At 42.4% G+C, this 14,057-nt stretch overlaps 1 protein-coding gene across 16 annotated transcripts in view; it reads left to right on the top strand.

Moving 5' to 3' along the window:
* PPP6R3 (protein phosphatase 6 regulatory subunit 3) overlaps positions 1–14,057 on the top strand; it is a 138,405-nt gene that overhangs the window by 12,818 nt on the left and 111,530 nt on the right. The window contains exon 1 of one of the 16 annotated variants that reach the window (XM_049641834.1): positions 10,761–10,782. The exons of the other annotated variants lie outside the window; for them this stretch is intronic. The gene's annotated coding sequence lies outside the window, so the exon portion shown is untranslated. Of the gene's footprint in view, positions 1–10,760; positions 10,783–14,057 lie in introns of those variants that run through there. 16 annotated transcript variants of the gene reach the window in all.

The following is a 14,057-nucleotide window of genomic DNA, read 5'->3' as shown; positions in this document are numbered from 1 at the left end:
CAGGCTCCGAGCCATCAGCCCAGAGCCTGACGCGGGGCTCGAACTCACGGACCGTGAGATCGTGACCTGAGCCGAAGTCGGAGGCTTAACCGACTGAGCCACCCAGGCGCCCCTGTGGGACTTTTTAAAAAGTGTTTATTGAAAGCATGGAATTAAAGGACAAAACAGGACGTCAGTGTCTTCTGACACTGTACTGGCCAAATAGAAGAGGAAACAGACTTTTAGTTTACAGATAGTTGTTTTTTTAAAAAAAAATTTTTTTTTTAATGTTTATTTTTTTCTTTTGAGACTGAGAGCATGAGCAGGGGAGGGGCAGAGAGAGAGGGAGACACAGAATTGAAACTCCAGGCTCTGCGCTGTCAGCACAGAGCCAGACGTAGGGCTTGAACCCATGAACCGTGAGATCATGACCTGAGCCAGAGTTGGATGCTCAACTGACTGAGCCACCCAGGTGCCCCTGGGTAGTTGTTTTTTAAAAAGTTTTGTGGTGTTTCTCCCTACAAGTCTTACTCATCTTTTGTTAGGTTTATTCTTTGGATACTTTTATAGTTTTTGTTGCTGTTGGAAATTTTTTTTAAAATTTACTCATCTTAGAGAGCGCGTGCGTGAGAGAGCGTGCACACGTGCGCGGGGGAGGTGCAGCAATAGAGGGAGAGAGAATCCTAAGCAGGCTCCTTCTGTGAGCAAGGAGTCTGACACAGGGCTCGATCTCACGAAATGTGAGATCGTGACCGGAGCTCAAACCTAGAATCAGATGCTTAACCGACTGAGCCACCCAGGTGCCTCGTGAAATGACCTTTTTTTTTGTTCAATTTTCTATCTGCTGCCGAATGGCATTGCGGTTGCCTTTATATGCAGCTCTTCTGTGCAGCAACTTCTCTAACTTAATAATGTGCCTGTGGACTCTTGTGGGGTTTTTATGCGGATGGTCATCTCATCTGTAAATAATGGCGGTTCGTTTCTTTCCAGTACTTTTCTCTTTATATCTTACTCTAGTCTTAATGCGCTGCTTCAGAACAGCCATTGCAATGGAGACGATAAATGGTGGTGGCAGACATGATTGTCTTGTTCCTGGGTCTAAAGGAAATGCTTTCAGCTTCCACTATGAGATGAAACGTATGGTACTTTTTCTTTCCTCTAGCAACTTGAGGAAGATTCCTTCGGGATTTGTTTGCGGAGAATTAAACAGAATCACAAGTGGGTGTTAAGTTTAACTGAATGCATCTTCTGTGTCTTACCAAGATGATGATAATAGGATTTTTCAACTTTTCATCTGGTAAGGTGAGAAAAATAATTTTGAAATTAAGGTAATATTGAAATTGACCTTACATTTCTGGAACAAATCCATCTTGATCGTGACATATCTGAAAAAATACTGTCTTAAAAATTTTTTTTTGGTGTTTTTAAATGTTTCTGACTCGCTAATATCTTAGGATTTATGGATCTCTGTTGATTGGTCTGTTGTTGGTCTGCAGTTTTCCTTTTTTGTATCGAGTTTGGTAAATTCCATCAAAGCTTTTCTAGTCTAATAAGATAAGCTATAGTACTTCCTGCTGTTCTCAGAGAGTTTATATGTAAAATTGGAATTACCTGTTCCTTCAGTGTTTGATAACATTTGCCTGTAAAACCAACAAAGCCTGCCTGGTGTTTTCTGTCTGACATTTTAAAAGCACTGATTTGTTTGGTTTAATATTTACAGGATCATTAGCGTCTTTATTTTTCTTGAGTTCCATTTGGTAATTTACATTTTTCTAAAATCTGTTTATTTTGTCTTCATTTTCAAATATATTGGCAGAAATTTTTAAATTTTAATTTCTTTTGAATCTCTGCCTTATGTGTAATTCATCATTAATTTTTAACTTCTATTTTTACCTTTTTGAATAGGCTCCACCAGTGCAGGGCTTGAACTCATGACCCTGAGATCAAGACCTGAGCTGAGATTGAGTGTTGGATGCTCAACCCCCTGAGCCACCCAGGGACCCCACTGATTTTTAATTTGTTAAACAGGATGCTTGTGTCATTAATATTTAGCTTTTTCATATGCTTAAGTGTACATGTATTTTTTTAAATTTCTCTTTCTGATAGAGACAGGTTGCAAGCAGGGGAGGTGCAGAGAGGGAAAGGGAGACACAGCATCCAAAGCAGGCTCCAGGCTCCGAGCTGTCAGCACAGACCCCGACACGGGGCTCGAACCCACGGACCGTGAGATCATGACCCGAGCCGAAGTCAGACGTTCAGCTGACTGAGCCACCCTGCATACGTGTATTTCTATATAAAGTAGTAATTTCCGCCAAATACTACTTTAGCTACATTTCAGAAGTTTTGCTATGTAGAGTTTCTTTTAGTTCTGAATGTTTTCAGATTTTCATTATGATTTCTTCCTTGATTTAAGAGCTTAGAAAAAGTATGTTGAAAACTTTTGGTGTATGTATGTGTTTTTTTAAAGCTTTGTTACTGATTGCTAGCATACTGTGTTAGTAAAACATGGTCCAGTGTGATTTTGATGTTTCTGAATTTTGTTGAGGCTGTTTTAATGGTGTCCGGTTTGTGGCAGATTTTTATCACTGTTCCAGTGTGTTGAAAAGCTGGGGTGTGTTTCTGTTTTTAAGGTGAGGTTTCCTCATACGTATTAGATGAAGCACAGTAATTGAATTCACACTCAAACTGGTAACCTTAACTAGTTGTCTGCTGTCATGTCAGTTACGGAGGGTGTGGTTGAAGGCCCCTGTTAATGATGGGACACTGGTCCCATCTCTGCAGCCCTCTCTGATTTTGCTTTGTGCCTGTAAGTTTAGACTCATTAAATTCCCAGTGACCGGCACACTTTGTCATTCTGTTGTGAATCTCTCAGAATGCTTTTCTATTAAAGGATATTTTGTCACATTGGTATAGCTGTACACCAGGACTTTGGTTAATGTTTGCCTGATATCTATTTTTCTGCCCTTTCACCAACAGGTTTTTTTGTGGCTTTGATGCTTTAGATGTGCCTTTTGAAAGCAGCACCAACTAGATTACATTTTTGTAATTTGACTTTACAGTGATGAGTTAGTCCATTTATGTTCATTGTGATCGAAATATTTATTTCTACTACCATATTTTCTGCTTTCTAACTTGGCTTTTTGTTGTTCTTTTTCTTTTCTTCCCTTGTGTATTGTAGGATTTTTCTTTCTTTACTCCTGTCTACCCCCTGTACCCATTCCCAGTAATACGGAGATTAGACACTCTTTTCTTGGTAACCGCGGACGTTTCATATTTAACTTAACAGCCTATAGTTAATTGATGTCTTTGCCCTGACAAAGAATTGGGAAGGAGTGTAGACTAGAGCATTCATTCGGAGGTTCTTACCCTTATGAGAACCTCTGAATGCTCTGGTCTATATTCCTTCCCGATTAATCTGCTGCTGTTACCTAGTTTTCATTTTGCTGCTTTTAAAATCCCACAGATGAGGGGCGCCTGGGTGGCGCAGTCGGTTAAGCGTCCGACTTCAGCCAGGTCACGATCTCGCGGTCCGTGAGTTCGAGCCCCGCGTCAGGCTCTGGGCTGATAGCTCGGAGCCTGGAGCCTGTTTCCGATTCTGTGTCTCCCCCTCTCTCTGACCCTCCCCTGTTCATGCTCTGTCTCTCTCTGTCCCAAAAATAAATAAAAAACGTTGAAAAAAGATTATTAAAATCCCACAGATGAGACAGTACTTTTTTTTAATATACTGTTTTTTTTTTTTAATGTTTATTTATTTTTGAGAGAGAAACAGAACGTGAGCAGTGGAGGGGCAGAGAGAGAGGGAGACACAGAATCGGAAGCAGGCTCCAGGCTCCGAGCTGTCAGCACAGAGCTGGATGCGGAGCTCAAACCCACAAACTGTGAGATCGTGACCTGAGCAGAAGTCGACGCTCAACTAACTGAGCCACCCAGGGGCCCCTAATATACTGTTATTCTTGAAAAGCAGTTTTTTGTCTGATACCCAGTTCTAGATTGATGATTATTTTCCCTTAGCACTTTGACAGTATTTCCTGTCTTTTTTCCATTGCTTTTTTTTTTTTTTTAATGTTTTTATTTATTTTTGAGACCGAGAGAGACAGAGCATGAGCAGGGGAGGGGCAGAGAGAGGGGGAGACACAGAATCCAAAGCAGGCTCCAGGCTCTGAGCTGTCAGCACAGAGCCCGACACGGGGCTTGAACTCACGGAGTGTGAGATCATGACCTGAGCTGAAGTTGGACGCTTAACGGACTGAGCCACCCAGGTGCCCGGACCATTGCTGCTTTTGAGATTAGCTGGAAGTTAGCGGTCAGTTGTTCCTTATTCGGGAATTTGAGGTGTTCTGTTCCTAAAACACTCATTAGGTTGGTCAGTTCAGCAACTGTGTTTAGTGTCTTTCATTTTTAGGTTGGTGGCATTATCTTTTATTTTGGATTATTCTTTTGGTCTTGTTACCTCTGAATAACCAGGTACCAGAAACATGTTTTTGCATACATGTTGGTCAGTATTCAAAAAACCTGAGAGGGGCGCCTGGGTGGCGCAGTCGGTTAAGCGTCCGACTTCAGCCAGGTCACGATCTCGCGGTCTGTGAGTTCGAGCCCCGCGTCAGGCTCTGGGCTGATGGCTCGGAGCCTGGAGCCTGTTTCCGATTCTGTGTCTCCCTCTCTCTCTGCCCCTCTCCCGTTCATGCTCTGTCTCTCTCTGTCCCAAAAATAAATAAAAAAACGTTGAAAAAAAAATTAAAAAAAACAAAACCTGAGAAATTACAATATAAGATGTTCATTTTGTTAAGAGCTGGCAGATGTGAAGTTTTTTCTGTTAGTGTGGAGTGGTCCTGTGTCAGTAAGGAATTTCTTAGAGATTTTCTACTCTTTCACATTAGTTAGCTCATTTTTATATCCAGAAATGGGAAAGACTTCAAAGATAATTACCTTTTTAACATGGAATCATTTGATTGCTAGAAAACATTTGTGTGAACCTTAAATGTGACTGGCCAATACAGAACACCAAAAATAATCTGGAAAAGGGGTAATGGATCAAAACAGATAATGAGCCAAGAGAAAAAGGAAAGAGTGCATTTCAGCATTTATAACACATGGCCTATCGTGAGGGAGAGAGGGACTGTTGTGTACTTATTTCTTTACATTAAGTCTTTTCTTACTTTGACTAATGAATGAAAGAGGGACAATCAGAAACAAAAGAGGCATCAGTGGACTTGAGGGTGTGTAGGCTGGGCTAGGGTTGAAGTCGCTTTGTTGCCCTGAGGTTCACAGGCCCCCAGATTGTGGTCCTGCTTCCACCACAGTCCTTCTCGGAGAGGGCAGCCGACGTCAGGAACAAAGACCTAATAGCGGCTTCTGGTCCTGTCCCAGTGATGTTTCAATGAGGACAAAGAGTTTGAAATGCATAGACAGTGTCACCATTGTTTTCATCAGACTTCAAAAACCAAAGCTCGATAATCTTCCAGGGCATTGAGGAAAGAATGAGAAAGAATCGTAGGGGGCACGGAGTGGAGAGAGAGCTGGTTTGGCAGAATTGTTGCAAGGATCAAAAATAAACAGTATTGGGCGTGTTTGTATGTGTCTCCAGAAAAAAACAGAGAACGTCCATTCCTGCTGTTTGCCGCATTGTCAGGCCTGTTTTTCAATTCTTCATGTCAGTTACTGCTGAATTGCCTCCTGTTCAGCGGAAACCGTCCACAGTCTGCCCAAGCTCACCCTACCTGCCTCACCCTGGTAGGTGTAAATTGCGTCTCTTCCTGGTTTGTTGGCCCTGTGCCTGTTAGTACAGTTGTCACTTGTGTTTGATTCATTACACGCATTCTTTTTAAGTTTTCCCCCAAGATGAGTGTAGGATGTTCATCTTTCATACGAAGAAGGAGCCTGTGGGAGGGAGAGAGGCAGTCTGGCCCGAATGGTTCCGAGAAAGGGCTGTTTGGTTGATGGGAACTGCATTGGAACGTCGGTGTGACCAGACTAGCTGGCTGACTTTGGGCAGATTCTTTCCCCATTCTGAGCCCCAGTTTCTTCCCATGTAGTATGGAGGGATTAAAGCTCTGCTCCTTTTTCCATAGAAAATAACTTGGGGGAATTTGAATTTTTGAATGTTTATTTACTTCTTTATTTTTTTTGCAAGTGTTCTAATTTCTACGTAGAAGTCACAGACTTTCTCACAGAACAAGTGGTTCAGGCCACAAGTTGACTTTCTTAATGACTAATAGCTTATTTGATGAACTTTTGCTGGCTTTGGTTTTAAAATCTTGACTAGGGTAGGGGATTGTGAATTTTTCTTTTTTTTTAACATTTTATTAAAAGTTTGTTTATTTTGAGGGAGAGAGAGGAGGAGGAGGGGCAGAGAGAGAGGTTGAGAGAATCCCAAGCAGGCTCCGTGCTGTCAGTGCAGGTCTCAGTCTCACAGACTGTGAGATCATGACCTGAGCCCAAATCGAGAGTCGGATCCCTAAGTGACTGAGCCACCCAAGTTCCCCTTATTTAGGGCTGACTTGTGAAGAGTACGGGAGTTTTTTTTGCGTGTGCTGTCCAGCTGTTCCAGCACCATTTGTTGAAAAGACCTGTCTTTGCACCACTGTCAAAGATCAGTTGACCGTCATTATGTCCTGGGCCGCTGATTTGTCTGTTCTTTCATCAGCGCCACACTGTCTCGATCATTGTAGCTTTATAGTAAGTCTTGGAAGTCAGTAGTGCCAGTCCTCCAACTTCGTTCTTTCCTTTCCTTCGGTATGGAGTTAGTGGTTTTGGGTCTTTTGTCTCTTGATGTAAGCCATTGAATCGGTTTGTCAGTACGCACAAAGTAACTTGTTGGGATTTTGATTGGATTTGAATCGAATTGTTTCTGATCTCAGTTTGCTGGGAGTTTTTACACAAATGAGTGTTGGATTTTGTCAGATGCCTTTTCTGCATTTATTGATATGATCATGTGATTTTTTTCTTTAGCCTGTTGATACGAATTACATTAATTGATTTTCAAATATTAAACCAGTCTTGTATACCTGGGGTAAATCCTGCTTGGTTTATAATTCTTTTTATGCCTTGTTGCATTTGATTTGCTTATATGTTATTGAGAATTTTTGCATCTGTGTTTATGAGAGATACTGAACTGTAGTTCTCTTGTAAGGTCTTTGTCTGGTTTGGGTACTAGCATAATGCTTGTCTCAGAAATGAGTTAGGAAGTATTGCTTCTGCTTCTGTTTTCTGGTAGGGATTATAGGGAATTGGTATCATTTCTTCCTTAAATGTTTTATGGACTTCATGAGTAGATCCATCTGGGCATGGTATGTTCTGTTTTCGAAGGTTATTTATCACTGATTCATTTTCTTTAGTTGATACAGGCCTAGTCAGATTGTCTATTTCTTTTTGAGTGAGTTGTGACAGATTGTATCTTTCAAGGAATTGGTCCATTTCGTCTTGGTTATGAAATTAGTGGCCATACAGTTCATCCTTTTGTTATCCTTTTGTTTTATTTTTAAGATTTTATTTAAAAAATTTTTAAACATTTTTACTTGCTTTGGAGAGACAGAGACAGAGCACGAGCAGTGGAGGGGCAGAGAGAAAGGAAGACACAGAATCTGAAGCAGGCTCCAGGCTCTGAGCTGTCAGCACAGAGCCCGACGCATGGGGTACGCGATCGTGACCTGAGCCAAAGATGGACGCTTAATCAACTGAGCCACCTAGGCGCCCCTTCGGACTTTATTTTTAATTACTGTCTACATCCAGTGTAGATCAAGATCAAGAGTCACATGCTCCACTGACAAAGCACCCAGGCACCCTGTTATCCTTTTATTGTCCATGGGATCTGGAGTGATAGCCCCTCTTTCATTTCTGATATTAGCAATTGGGTCTTTTTTCGTTAGCCTGGAGAAAGGCTTATAAATTTTATTGAATTTTTTGTTTGTTTGTTTTTAGAACCATCTCTTGGTTTTGTTGATTTTTCTCTATTGATTTCTTGCTTTCGGTTTCATTGAGTTCTGTTTTCATTATTTCAATTTTCTGCTTACCTTGGAATTAATTTGCTCTTTATATTTTCAAGATGAAAGCTTAGGATATTAATTTTAAATCTTTGTTTTCTAATGTGTTTTCACTACTGTAAATTTCCCTGTAAGCACTGCTGTAGCTGTATCTCCCAAATTTGAAACCTTGTATCTTCATTTTCATTTTGTTCAAAAAGTTTTAAAGATCTCTTGAGATTTTTTTTTCTTTGATTCATGTGATTTTTAGAAGTATGCTGTTTAATTTTCAAGTACTTTGGGATTTTACAGATCTCTGCTACTGATTTCTAACTTCATTGCATTGTTCTGAGAGCAGACATTGTGTGATGTCTCTTCTTTTAAATTGTTAAGGTGTGTTTTATGTCCTAGAATGTGGTATGTCTTGGTGAGTGTTCCATGTGAGTTTAAGAAAAATGTGTAATTGACGTTGGATGAAATAGTCTGTACCTGTCAGTTATACGTAGTTGATTGGTGGTGCTATATTGAGTTCAGTTAGGTCTTCACTGGTTTTCCGCCTGCTGGATCTGTCCATTTCTGATAGAATGGTCTTGAAGACCGCAATTATAATAGTGGATTCATCTATTTCTCCTTGCAGTTCTGTTGGTTTGTTTTTAATTTAGAGGCAGAGGGAGAATCTCAGGCAGACTCCACACCCAGCATGGAGCCTGACACGGGGTTTGATCCCATTACCCCGGGACCATGACCCGATCCAAAATCAAGAGTCAGATGCTTAACTGACTGAGCCACCCAGGCACCCCAGTTTTGTTTTTGATTCATATATTTTTTAAAAATGATTTTAATTTTTAGAGAGAGAGAGAGAGAGAGCTGGGGAGAGGGGCAGAAGGAGAGAAAGAGAGAATGTTAAGCAGGCTCCACACTCAGCCTGGAGCCCGACCGATGAGGGGCTTCATCCCAGGACCCCGGGACCATGACCTGAGCCGAAATCAAGAGTCGGGTGCGCAACTGACTGAGCCACCCAGGTTATTTTGCTGATTTGTGTATTTTGCTGCTCTGATCGTTAGGTGTGTAACATTAAGGGTTGTCATGTTTTAGAGTACTGACCCCTTTTTCGTTTTGTAATGCTCCTCCATACCCCTGATAACTTTCCTTCTCTGAAGTCTGCTCTGTCTGAAATTAAAATAGCTACTCCCCACTTTGTTTTAATTAGCATCAGTGTGATGTGACTCCCCCCATTTTCTTGTGTATAAAGACACGTCTTTATAATTTGTTTGTTTGTTTGTTGAGAGAGAGCACGCGTGAGCAGGGCAGGGTAGAGGGAACAGGAGAGAAGAATCTTAAGCCTGAGATCATGATCTGAGTTGGAAGGAATACTCAGTTGAGCATCCAAGTCTTGATTTCTGCTCAGGTCGTGATCTCACAGTTGTGAGAAGGAGCACTGCATCAGGCTCTACACTGACGGTGGAACCTACTGAAGGTTTTCTCTCTCTCCCTCTGCCCCTCTTCCCCATTCATGCGCTCTTAAATAAGTAAATAAATAAATAGGCAGACAACATATGATGTGTCGATGTACTTTTTTTTTTTTTTTTTCTCTTTACCATTTAGTTTAGGGAGAGAGGGCTCACGAGCATGTGAGTGGGGGAAAGGTGCAGAGGGAGAGAGAGAGAATCTTAAGTAGGCTCCCCACTCAGCGCAGAGCCTGACCCTGGGCTCCATCTCACCGCCCTGGGATCATGACCCGAGCTGACATCGAGAGTTAGACACTCACTTGACCGAGACGCTCAGGTGCCCCCTGATGTAGGTCTTCTGGGCTCTTGCTTTGTTTGTATTTTGCATTTACCTGCTTGGCGTTCGCCGAGATTCCTGGATCTATGGTTTGTGTCTGATGTTAATTTGGGGAAATTTCCGTCATCACTGCTTCTGTTCCTTTTTTCATGTTCCTTTTTACATGTTTTGTTATTGTCCCACAGTTCTGAGATATTCTGTTTCGTTTTCTTCCTCTCAACCTGTTTTTCTCTTTGCCTTTCCATTTTGGACGTCTTTAGTGTCATAGCTAGAGAATCGGATTCTTTCCTCAGCCGTGTCCAGGCTGCTAGTGATGCCGTCAAAGGCATCCTTCATTTCTGTTACAGTGTTTTTGATCTCTAGCATTTCATTTTGATTCTTCCTCAAAATGCCTACCTCTTTTTCTGTTGTCTATCCGTTACCTCATTTGCCTGTCTTTTCCATTAACGCGCTTGGCTGGCACATTATAGTTTTTTAAAATTCCAGGGGCACCCGGGTGGCTTAGTCAGTTAAGCGTCTGACTTCACCTTCGGTCATAGTCTTGTGGTTCACGAGTTCAAACCCTGCATCAGGCTTTGTGCAGACAGCTCAGAGCCTGCTTTGGATTCTGTGTCTCCCTCTCTCTCTCTGCCCCTCCCTGCTCATGCTCTGTCTCTCTCTCAAAAATAAATAAACATTAAAAATATTTTTAAGTTCCTTGTCTGATAATTCCAATGTCCTTGTCGTATCTGACTCTGGTTCTGATGCTTGTTCAGTCTCTTCAGACTGTTTTTTGCCTTTAGTGTGCTTTGTAATCTCTTTTGAAAGGCGGACATGACGCACTGGGTAAAAGTGACTGTGCCAAACAGGCCTTTGGAAGCGTCCCGGTAACGTGCCGGGAGGGGAGCCGGGCCGCCATCCTGTGGGTGGATCTCAGTCTTGGTGAGCCTGTGCCCTTCCTCTGAACTTGAGCGCTTCTCCACTTTTTCCCCTCCTTATAGATGCGGCAGGATGGCTAGAGTTGACTTTTTCCCTTTCCCCAAGAGGAAGACCTCGGTAAAACCCCAGAGGTTACGCTCAGGTAAAACGGTTTCTCCTGAGGGTGGGCCTTGCGAAGATCAGAAAGCTCTGGAGTGTTTGGGAATTGTTCCCTTTCCCCTCCCCCCGCCAGAGCAGATTTTTCTCCCATGCTCACTCTAAGGACCTGGTCGAACTCCTGGAGGTAAAAGTTAACAATCCTCCTGGGTCTTTTAAGTCTTAAGAGTTGTCCCCATTGAGCCTCCAGCAACTGGTCAGTTTTAGTTCAGGTTTTCCTACCCTGGCATTAGATTCCGAGGAAGGTTTCTGTTCGAGGGTTCTGGTCTGGTAAACTGGCATTCTCTGTATCTCCCTTTCTTTGCGGGCTGCAGTTCGCCCTGTGACCGCATTTCTGTGATGAATCTGAGAAGAGCTGTTGATTCTTCTGGTTGTTCAGCTTTTTTTTTTCTAATTTTTCTTTTTTATGTTTATTTTTGAGAGAGAGAGACAGAGTGCGAGCAGGAGAGGGGCAGAGAGAGGGAGTCACAGAATCCGAAACAGGCTCCAGGCTCTGAGCCGTCAGCCCAGAGCCCGAGGTGGGGCTCGAACCCACGAACCGTGAGATCGTGACCTGAGCCGAAGTCTGACACTTAACGGGCCGGGCCCCCCACGGGCTCCAAGTTGTTAGCTTTCTACCATTTGCTAGGATAAGAGGTGATTTTGAAGCTCCTTACGTGCTGGACAAGAAACCGGAAGTTCCGTCTTAAGTGTACATTGGCATTAAGTACACGCACCATTATCCCTCTCCAGACCGGTTTTCATCTTACCAAACTAAAACTCCGTGTGTGTTAAATCCATTACTCTCCAGTCCCTCCTCCCCCAGCCTCTGACAACCAGCCTTCTACTCTCTCTGTGAATTTGACTGCTCTGAACACTTCATATGAGTGTTCGTATAAACACATTTATAGAAGAGGAATCAGATGGTATTTGTCCTTTTGTTGAGTGACTTCACGCGTGAAGTCTTCAAGGTTCATCTGTGTTGTAGCATCTGTCAGAGCTCCCTTCCTTTTTCAGGCTGAATTAGATGCCATTGTATGTGTCTACCACAGTTTGTTCATCCATTCCTCTGTCAGTAGATACTTGCCTCTGCCTTTTGACTGTTCTGGTCTATGTACTGTGAACATGGGTGTACCATATCACTTTGGCCCTATGTTTTCATTTCTTCTGGGGTATATACCCAGAAGTGGAATTGCTGGATCATAGGCTAATTCTGTTTTTACTTTTGTTTTGCAAAACTGCCATACTGTTTTCTATAAAAGCTATATCATTTTACATTCCAGCAACAGCGCACAAGACTTTGTTTTTCCTTTTTGAGTGCTTATCTATGAGCTATAGAAAGGTGTTTAAAACACTGTGGCTTGGGGCGCCTGGGTGGCGCAGTCGGTTGAGCGTCCGACTTCAGCCAGGTCACGATCTCGCGGTCCGTGAGTTCGAGCCCCGCGTCAGGCTCTGGGCTGACGGCTCGGAGCCTGGAGCCTGTTTCCGATTCTGTGTCTCCCTCTCTCTCTGCCCCTCCCCCGTTCATGCTCTGCCTCTCTCTGTCCCAAAAATAAATAAAAAACGTTGAAAAAAAATTTTTTTAAAACACTGTGGCTTAGGGGCTTCTGGGTGACTCAGTCGGTTAAGCATCCGACTTTGGCTCAGGTCGTGATCTCACGGTTTGTGAGTTCAAGCCCCACATCGGGCTCTGTGCCGACAGCTCGGAGCCTGGAGCCTGCTTCCGATTCTGTGTCTCCCTCCCTCTCTGCGCCCCCCCCCCCCCATCTCTCATCTCTCTATATAAACATTAAAATGAATAAATAAATAAAACACTGTTATTTAAATCTTAGTGGCAGCAAAAACCAGGGAAGAGTTTTCTTTGTAGAATTTACAAGTTCTCTGACACTACATTTTCTTGGTTTTCTTCTTTGCTTTCTTGACCTCCTTTTTAATTTTCTTCCAGACTCATTTCACGTATGTTCTTCAGCCTTGCTTATTTTCCACACTGTGCCTTGTGTAATATCTACTTTCATGGCTAAACTTATCATGTATGTGCTAGTATGCTCAGATCTCTGTATCCCTGATTTTCTTTTGGATCTAGCTATTTCCAGAGAATTCTCATTCATAGTCTTTCTGTCCCAGACTCCGTTATGACCTTAGTAAGGTAGGGTTTAAATACTACTGAACTTGAATCCTAATACTGCCAAATACTAGTTGTTTGAGCTCTGAGCTTTGATTTTCTCTCTTGTACAGTAGGAATGACATATTTATGAGGACATACCTGAATGGTAGTGAGTATAACCATAGTTACTCTTATCCTTTGTACAAATAATTTTCTCCCCTTTTTGATAAAATTCTTTTTAATTTTCATGAGATTACCTAATCAAAAAGTAGTGTCATTTTTATTAGTCTTATATATCATCTTCTTTAAGAAATTGGTACCCATTTACAGTGTATCAGTGATAAATGAATATCCCCGTTTTCCACATTCTCCCATCAATTTTAATTAGTTCTAATTATTTTTTGTTTGCTGATTCATGGGATATAAAAGAGTATCTCCTGGATTTTTTAATTTAAGAAATTAGCCATGCTAAATGTTTCTCACATGTTGGTTTATGTTTTGAGGTTTCTAAAAAATATTTATTTTGAGAAAGAGGGAAGGAGTGCATGTGTGCTTGTACCCCCTGGTGGGGGAGGGGCAGGGAGCGAGGCGAGGCGGGGGGGGGGGGGGGGGCCGGAGAAGGAGAATGGAGAATGAGAATATCCCAAGCAGGCTCTGTGCTGTCAGCGCAGAGCCCAACTTGGGGCTCAAACTCATGAGCCGTGAGATCATGACCTGAGCCAAAATCGAGAGTCAGACGATTAACCGCCTGAGCCACTCAGGCGCCCCATGTTTTGATTTTTTTTATAAATGAGTACTCTGTTCAGATCTTTTGACCATTAGGTTTCGATTTCCTTGGCTCCTCACCAGGCATTGTATAAACTCAAAAATTATCCCCTGGCGTTTTCCGTTTGCTCCCGTATTTTGAAAGGACTTCCCGTTCCTTTTTGATTCCTGTGCTTTATATCATTGTTCCTTTCTGGGCTCAATTTATGGTCCTCCCACCTCTGTAATTGAGAAATATGCTTATAATAAGCTCCCCAAAACATATTTATATCAGATAAGTTTACTATATAATAATTGTTGGGTGACTTACTTTCTCTTAAATGTTTAGTTTTTATTTCTAGAGAAAGGGCACATGTGTACCCAAGCGGGGGAGGGGCAGGGCAGGGGGAAGACAGAGTCCCGAGCAGGCCGTG

This window comes from Panthera uncia, chromosome D1, assembly GCF_023721935.1.
Source record: "Panthera uncia isolate 11264 chromosome D1, Puncia_PCG_1.0, whole genome shotgun sequence".
Classification (NCBI taxonomy): domain Eukaryota; kingdom Metazoa; phylum Chordata; class Mammalia; order Carnivora; family Felidae; genus Panthera; species Panthera uncia.
The sequence above is the reverse complement of the archived record's forward strand: the minus strand, read 5'-3'. Positions and strand labels throughout refer to the sequence as shown.